At 42.0% G+C, this 8,271-nt stretch overlaps 2 pseudogenes; both read left to right on the top strand.

Moving 5' to 3' along the window:
- Nucleotides 1–976: 976 nt before the first annotated feature.
- LOC108527294 (protein SET pseudogene) lies at nt 977–1,816 on the top strand (annotated as a pseudogene).
- A 3,047-nt stretch (nt 1,817–4,863) lies between these two features.
- Nucleotides 4,864–5,982, top strand: LOC108527293 (pentatricopeptide repeat-containing protein 2, mitochondrial pseudogene; annotated as a pseudogene).
- The last annotated feature ends 2,289 nt before the right edge of the window (nt 5,983–8,271 follow it).

The following is an 8,271-nucleotide window of genomic DNA, read 5'->3' as shown; positions in this document are numbered from 1 at the left end:
AAAAAAAAAAAAAAAAAAAAAAAAAAAAAAAAGATCCTGTAAGCTTTCTAGGAGAATGAAAACATCATTTACAAAGATTCAAAATGGCATCAGGCTTCTCAACAATAGAACTGGATGATAGATGACTCTAAAGCAATGCGGTTTCACGATTCTGCAGAGGAATTGTAACTCTATAATTCCATACTCAGGCAAATTATCAATCAAATCAGAGAATAGAATAAATACATTTTTCAGATATGGAAGAACACACAAAATGTACCTCCCAAGCACACTTTCTTATGAATGTACTTGGGGATATGCTCCAAAAAAATTAGGAATAAACAGAGAAAAGTAGACCAAAGAAAAGGAAAATATGGGATCTAGGTAACACTGATTACAGGATTATAGCTGCAGAGCAGACTTACTGAGGCAGAGGCTCAAGGACAAAAATCTCTAGGAAAAACGCAAGTACCTAATGGGAAGCATGACTTTATTGAGAAGATAGATGAGTTTGAGGATATACAGCTTGCACAATTTTCTTACAGTGTAAGAAAATTAAAAAGGTAATAATAGGCCGGGCGTAGTGGCTCCCGCCTGTAATCCCAGCACTTTGGGAGGCTGAGGCGGGGGGATCACGAGGTCAAGAGATTGAGCCCATCCTGGCCAACATGGTGACACCCTGTCTCTACTAAAAATGCCAAAATTAGCCGGGCATGGTGGTGGGCGCCTGTAGTCTCAGCTACTCGGGAGGCTGAGGCAGGAAAATCGCTTGAATTTGGGAAGCAGAGATTGCAGTGAGCTGAGATTGTGCCACTGCACTCCAGCCTGGCAACAAAGCGAGACCCCGTCTCAAAAAAAAAAAAAGGGGAAACACATAATGTTATTTTAAGCTGTATGGTGTTATTGGACTTCCAGAAAACATTGTTTGGATATTTCGAACAATGTAGGCAGTTTTCTGCATGCTTCCTGACAAGTGAGGAGACTTGTGGCCTGGTTCTTAGACTTCCCTAGCAGCATGGCCCCCAAATGCCAGTCTCCACTCCCACCTTAAAAGAAGAAATCAAGACCTCCTGCTCTGAGATTGGAGGAGACATCAGTCTCTGTAGGCTTGCCGAGGAAGGGAGAAAAAGAACAGCAAGAAGCAATTGAACATGTTGATGAAGTACAAAAAGAAATAGACTTAATGAACAAGCCAGTGAGGAGATTTTGAAAGTAGAACAGAAATAATACAAATGCTTCCAACCATTTTTTCAGAAGAGGTCAAAATTGATTGTCAAGATCCCAAATTTTAGGGCAACAATATTTGTCAATCATCTCCAAGTGTCTGCACTGCTTGGGGAGGAGGGCGAAGAGGCACTGCATTATTTGATCAGAGTTGAAATGACAGAATTTGAAAATATTAAATTAGGTTACAGAATAGATTTTTATTTTGATGAAAATCCTTACTTTGAAAACAACGTTCTCTCCAAAGAATTTCATCTGAATGAGAGCGGTGATCCATCTGCAAAGTCCACGGAAATCAAATGGAAATTTGGAAAAAATTTGACGAAATATTGAAGTCAGATGCAGAATAAAGCCAGCAGGAAGAGGCAGCATGAGGCACCACAGAGCTTCTCTACCTGGTTTACTGACCATTCTGATGAAGGTGCTGATGAGTTAGGAGAGGTCATCAAAGATGATATTTGGCCAAACCCATTATAGTATTACTTGGTTCCCAATATGGATGATGGAGAAGGAGAAGATGAGGAGGAGGAGGAGGAAGAATTAGATGATATTGAAGGAAGATGAGGATGGTGATGAAGAAGAAGGAGAGGAGGATGAAGGAGAAGATGACTAATAGGACACTGATGGCTTCCAACCTTCCTTTTAAAGAAATTTTCTCCAGTTCCTGGGAGCAAGTTGCAGTCTTTCCCCTGCCCCACCCCACTTCTTGTGCTCAGTAACCCTGTTCTTGTGGTCCCTTTTCTCTACTATATGGTTTTCAACTTATTTGGGGGGAAATACCTTGAGCAGAATACAATGGGAGAAGAGCCTCTATCCCCTTTCTATTCAAAATTCATTTTTATCCCTTCCTGTCTGAGCAAAAACTGTATAGAATCAACACCACTGAGCTCTGTGGGAAAAAAGAAAAACCTGCTCCTTTTGCTCTGCTGGAAGCTGGAGGGTGCGAGGGCCCTGCATGGCAGTGCACAGAAGTCTAGCTTCTTTCCTACTTTCTGTATATATTGGGCTCAGAGAGTACACTGTGTCTCTATGTGAATATGGACAGTTAGCATTTACCAACATGTATCTGTCTACTTTCTTTCGTTTAAAAAAAGAAAAAAAAACCTTCTAAAAAATGGGGTTTTAGAAGGTCAGCAAAGGGTGGTTTTGACATGTTTGGCCATGTTAAGTGGGCATTTTGATAACCTGGCTTCTCCTTTGGGCTGATTGTGATGTTTGACAGATATCCTTGCAGTTTAAGATGACACTTTTAAAATTCTCTTCTCATTATGACCTGAGCCCTACCACTCAATGGGAGAATCAGTAGAACCTATAGGATCTTATTTGGAATTGACATGCTCGATTATAATTTTGTTCCTGTTTATTTTTAAATTTTCTTTTTGTTTCACTGGAAAGAAAAGATGATGCTCAGTTTTAAATGTTAAAAGTGTACAAGTAGGCCGGGCGCGGTGGCTCAAGCCTGTAATCCCAGCATTTTGGGAGGCCGAGACGGGCGGATCACGAGGTCAGGAGTTCGAGACCATCCTGGTGAACACGGTGAAACCCCGTCTCTACTAAAAAATACAAAACTAGCCGGGCGAGGTGGCGGGCGCCTGTAGTCCCAGCTACTCGGGAGGCTGAGGCAGGAGAATGGCATAAACCCTGGAGGCGGAGCTTGCAGTGAGCTGAGATCCGGCCACTGCACTCCAACCTGGGCGACAGAGCAAGACTCCGTCTCAAAAAAAAAATAAAAGTGTACAAGTTGCTTTGTTACAATAAAACTAAATGTGTACACACAAAAATTAAAAACTAAAAATAAAATAACATAGGCTGGGCACAGTGGCTCACATCTGTAATCCCAGCACTTTGGGAGGCTGAATGGGGAGGATTGCTTGAGCGCAGGAGTTTGACCAGTGTGGGCAACATGGTGAAAGCATGTCTCCACAAAAAAATACAAAAAATAGCCTAGAGTGGTGGCACATGCCTATAGTCCCAGCTACTTGGGAGGATGAGGTGGGAGGATCACTAGAGCTGGGGAGGTGGAGGTTGCAGTGAGTTGAGATCTCACTACTATACTCCAGCCTGGATGACAGAGTGAAACCCTGCCTCAAAAATAAATACATAATAAAAGAATATAAATATTTTGTATCAATTTTCAGCTTTTACAGTCAATAAACTTAAGTCTTAATTTTGGTTACAGAATTAAATATTAATATTAACAGTCAATGTAAAAGTAAAGTATAGTTAACTGAAGGTGGGACACAGAGGAAAAGAGAGTGAAGGAAAAGATAAGGATGCTAATATTCTTATTTTACAAAGTAGGAACTCAAAATACACAGTGCCTATCTGAAAAAGATATTAAAATGATTAGTATAGTATTAAGTTAGAAAAGTAAACAAGAGAACTGAAATATAGCTATATTAGGAGTAGAGGAGGGGAGGGAGGTGGAGTTCAGCTAAACCTTAATATGTTGTAAAGTCAATAGACCTTTGATGGATTAGTGAGTAGAGGACACCTTTCCTAGAGATACTGAGGCAAGAGGTAGCAGTAGTGCCTCTTAGGGCTTGGACTGGACTCAAACAGTGGTGGGGGGGAACAAATTCCACTAGAGGGAATTTGTTTGAGGGAAAACAGCCTGCAAATTATTTATTTATTTATTTAAGACAGAGTCTTGCTCTGTCGCCCAAGCTGGAGTGCAGTGGCGCGATCTCAGCTCACTGCAACCTCTGCCTCCTGGGTTCAAGCAATTCTCCTGCCTCAGCCTCCAAATAGCTGGGATTACAGGCAGCCACCACCATGCACGGCTAATTTTTGTATTTTTAGTAGAGATGGGGTATCACCATTTTGGCTGGGCTGGTCTCGAACTCCTGACCTTGTGATCCACCTGCCTCAGCCTCCCAAAGTGTTGGGATTACAGGCATGAGCCACCGCGCCCGGCCCAAATTACTTTTGGTTGGCAAATCACCTTAATGTTCAAAAGAGGGAATACTTAAATAATTATCATATTACATTAATAGAATAAAATATATCTAGTAAAACTTTTTAATGACTACTCAACAATATGGAAAATTCTATTATATAACAGAATTTTCAAAAGATATAAGTCCTCTTTCCCTCCCTTCCCTTTCTAAACAATTTAGTCCTAAAGCCACCAGGTGGGGTAGAGCAAGGTCATAGACATTGATGAGGAGGGGCCGTCTGGCATGGGAATAAGAAGTCAGAACCCAAGAGAGATGAAGATGTGTCCATGGTGGGGGATGTCTGAGGGGGCTGAGAGGGGAACCCAGCCGGCAGAGTCACAGCCTGAGTAAGTAAAGGAGACATCCACTCAGAGGGGTTGCCTAGTGGACATATTCAGGCCCAAATGGCGGACACCCATGTAGAAGGGCAGCCCTGGCACAGAGTGTCAGAGCCAGAGTGGGTAAAGGGCATCCACATGGGAGGGGAAACGACAGCAGCAAGGTGAGATTGGTTGCATACATGAAGATGGATGGAATAAGCAACTATATTAAAGAATATGGGAGAAGAAATGTACAAATCAAAAAGTTATAAATAAGAAAATTAAGATACAAATATAGAAAGAGAAAACCTAATGTGAGGTTGTGGGGTTGGATTTGAATTGAGATATTGGTATAAATGTATGGTTTTCAATATGGTTACATAAAGAAAATACATGTGAGTATGGCTGCTGCACTTAGGCCCTTGAATCGAGCTCTTCTGCAGGTACTGCAGATTTCAGTGTATTCTGGGGTGGGAGGTTCCAGCTCTGCCTGTGGCTGCTAACAGATACCTACTTACAGATAGTATTGTGAAATTAAAAGAATTTCAGCATAAGAAGGTGGCTGTTGCATGTAATCTTCCTGGCACTAAAGAAACCTACTTTAGAAATTTGGAAGAAAAACTGACAAGCTCATCTTGAAGGAGGAGTCGACAACCTTACTTCATTTGTGTGGGTCCCAGGACCATGTGAAGCTGGCTAAAAATGTCATTTACAGGTACCATGCAGAGAACGGAAATATCACTTTGGAGGAGTATAAGTTTGGGCCATTTGTCATGAGTCTGTGTTATGGGTTGGATCTTGAGGAGCTCATGAAAGACCAGCATTTATGAGGTTCCTTCTCAGCGTCCACATCATTCAATATTTTGATGGATATGTTAGTTGTCAAAGGCAAATATAAAAGTGCTCTGGAAGTATTGATAGAGATGAAAAATCAAAGTGTGAAATTCACCAAAGATACCTATGTTCTTACTTTTGCAGTTTGCTACAAACTGAATAGCCCTGAGTCTTTCAAAATCTGTTCTACATTAAGAGAAGAAGCCCTACTCAAAGGACAGGTTCTCTCCAGGAAAGCATCCCATTTCTTTGTGGCGTGAGCTCTGAATCAGAACCAAGTGGCAAAAGCTATGTCCATTTTTTTCTCAAATCATGAATCCAGAAAGCATAGCCTGCACTAATTTAACTATTATAATCTATATCCAGTCAAATATGTTGGAAACCCTGATAGAGATACTAAAAAATGCTGCAGAAGGAAATTTATTAAAATTTGTTAAAAGACATGAATTCTCAGAGGAAGTGCTGGCCAAAGTGAAGGAAAAGTGAAGGATGTGCCTGCCCTTGTGGCCAGATTTAATGAGATCTATGGGAAACTGCACATCAGTGGCCAGGTCACCGCTTGTACTTTGGGTGCTCTGCTCTGCCACACTCCCAGGGACAGGAAATCCCATATGTTGCTATTAAACAAGAAGATGATGACCCGTTGGACCTTCCAATCACTCAACCAGTCCTTTCTGGCTGAGTAATAATCCTCATTTCAGTCCACCTGTGGATCTGAAGGGCCTGCTTCTAATGAGTTATTGCCTTCCCTAAGAAGCAGGCATTGCACTTCAGTAGATGCGCTGCTGACACTTGGCCTCCTCTTGAAATTCCCAAGTTCACTGAATGGTGGCATGTTGATCTCTGAGAATTTATGTTGCACTACTGTGCTGTGAAGGTCTACATGCAAGCACGGTTCCCTCAGAAAGGAGCTTCCCTTGTACATTGCTGAGGATCCTTGAAGGAACATGGTCGGTCTCCAGTCCAGCTTCCAGCACCAGAGTGGAATCCAGCAAGGACCATCAGGAATGAATTTCAATACAAGTGTGGTTACTCTGATTTTCAAGGGAGTAATTACTTGTAAATTACATCCCTGCTGAATTCAAGAGGTCTGAAACCCTATTCTGTCATGTTAGAAAATAGGCCAGGATTTCCTCACTGCTCTGCCATCATATATTTCTATGACTTGAACCCTCATTTTCCAATACGCAAAACAATAATGCCTATGCGTAGCTGCATATAGATTTGAAATCTTTATTCAAGGTTCAGAAGGATCAGATTTTCTCAAAAATAAGAGAAATAAAACAGGTTCATAAGCAAAAAAGAAAGAAAAGAAAGAAAGAAAGAAAGAAAGAAAGAAAGAAAGAAAGAAAGAAAGAAAGAAAGAAAGAAAGAAAGAAGGAAAAGCAAAGAAAAGAAAAAAGAGAAAATACATGCAAATCCATGTGAATGTGAGTGTGTGAGTGATTGGCTATTTGCCATATTCCCAACTATGTCCACTGAGACAGCCTTAGAGCTCTCTCACCCCATCAGTAATGAGCACTACCTAGCACCCAGATCCAGGTTTCAAACTACTGTTCATCACTAAACATAACCAGCTCACCCTAGAAAAATGACTGGTTCCAGGAGAAGGAAAGTATAAAATGAGCTTGGACCATCTTGTAGTTTCTAAAAGCGAAGAACTACCTAAATAATGATGGGGAGGCTGGGCATGGTGGCTCATACCTGTAATCTCAACTTTGGGAGGCCGAGGCAGGAGGACCCCTTGAGCCCAGGAGTTCAGAGACCAGCCTGTGCAACATAGTGAGACATTGTCTCTACAAAAAAAGAAAAGAAAAGAAAGAAAAAAGAAAGAAAGAAAAGAAAAGAAAGAAAACATAGCTGGGCATGGTCATGCGCACCTGTAGTCTCAGCTACTCAAGAGGGTGAGGGCTTGAGCCCAGGAGTTTGAAAGCAGTGAGCCATGATCACATCCCTGTACTCCAGCCTGGACAACAGAGCAAAGAGAAGAAGAAGAAGAGAGAAGGAAGAAGAAGAAAAGGAGGAAGAAGAAGGAGGAGAAGGAGAAGGAGAAGAAGAGGAGAAAGAGGAGGAGGACGAGGAGGAGGAGGAATAGGGATACATCAAAAACACACAGAAGCCCTATTAAAACAGCTTCCACTGGCTAATCTGGGACAAATTATAACTCAATGAATAAAACAAGAAACCATGAATCCATACTTATATAAATAAATGAATACCTTTAAAATATGATAAAGATTTAAATACCTACATAGTTTTCTTTTCCTCCTCCTCCTCCTTCCTCTTCTTCTTTCTCTTCTTCTCCTTCTCCTTCTCCCTCCTTCCTCCTGCCTCCTCCTCCTTCTCCTTCTTCTTTTTGAGATGGAGTCTTGCTCTGTCACCCAGTTGGGAGTGCAGTGAGGCAATCTCGACTCACAGTAACCTCCGCCTCCCAAGTTCAAGTGATTCTCCTGCTTCAGCATCCTGAGTAGCTGCAACTACAGGTGCCTGCCATCATACCCAGCTAATATTTATAATTTTAGTAGAGACGAGGTTTTGCCATGTTGGCCAGGCTGGTCTCGAACTCCTGATCTTAGGTGATCTGCACCCTCTCCCAACCCCCCAGCCTCCCAAAGTACTGGGATTACAGACCTGAACCACCAGACCCGGCTGAAATACTTACATAGTTTCAAAATGCATCCACTACAAAATACTTAGTAGTTCCAAAGAGAAAAATAATAACTTCAGTAGAGAAGGCTGGCAGATTTCATTTTAATCAGGTGAACAAAGTAAACATAATCAATAATGGCTTAAATTGAAATAGAATTGAGCTGGGCGCGGTGGCTCAAGCCTGTAATCCCAGCACTTTGGGAGGCCGAGACGGGCGGATCACAAGGTCAGGAGATCGAGACCATCCTGGCTAACACGGTGAAACCCCGTCTCTACTAAAAGATACCAAAAACTAGCCGGGCGAGGTGGCGGGCGCCTGTAGTCCT

The sequence above is a fragment of the Rhinopithecus bieti genome, unplaced genomic scaffold (assembly GCF_001698545.2).
Source record: "Rhinopithecus bieti isolate Rb0 unplaced genomic scaffold, ASM169854v2 scaffold_3902, whole genome shotgun sequence".
Classification (NCBI taxonomy): domain Eukaryota; kingdom Metazoa; phylum Chordata; class Mammalia; order Primates; family Cercopithecidae; genus Rhinopithecus; species Rhinopithecus bieti.
The sequence above is the reverse complement of the archived record's forward strand: the minus strand, read 5'-3'. Positions and strand labels throughout refer to the sequence as shown.